Source organism: Penaeus monodon, chromosome 19, assembly GCF_015228065.2.
Source record: "Penaeus monodon isolate SGIC_2016 chromosome 19, NSTDA_Pmon_1, whole genome shotgun sequence".
Taxonomy (NCBI): domain Eukaryota; kingdom Metazoa; phylum Arthropoda; class Malacostraca; order Decapoda; family Penaeidae; genus Penaeus; species Penaeus monodon.
The window spans coordinates 47,415,490-47,415,847 of NC_051404.1; the positions used below are offsets into that span (position 1 = coordinate 47,415,490).

The following is a 358-nucleotide window of genomic DNA, read 5'->3' on the forward strand; positions in this document are numbered from 1 at the left end:
GCTCTCTAAAATCAACAAACCCCTGGTTATCATTGCAAGCAAAACAGTTCATCTACTGTCACAGACCAGTCAATTGTACCAATAACAGTCTGTTGTTCTGTCAGAAATTATATAACTGTCCAAATAGATTTAGAATTTTTGCAAGTTCTTCCTAGATATATGTTTTACTTGGGAAAATATCTTGATTTCGTTATCATTTGATTTTTCTCGTAATGGTTCTGTAAGCCAGTTTTTACAAGTACAGGATGTATTCTTATCAGAGCTGTCACGCTTGATTTTATTTTAGTTTTAAGAGATAAACATGATTAGTTAATAGAAAAGTAGCATTATTTGTTATTTTTAAATGTATGTTTTTTTT

At 29.9% G+C, this 358-nt stretch overlaps 1 protein-coding gene across 1 annotated transcript in view; it reads left to right on the forward strand.

Annotated features, from left to right (window-relative positions):
• The window catches only part of LOC119585269, a gene marked incomplete in the record, with an annotated part of 28,795 nt that overhangs the window by 4,702 nt on the left and 23,735 nt on the right, over nt 1-358 (forward strand).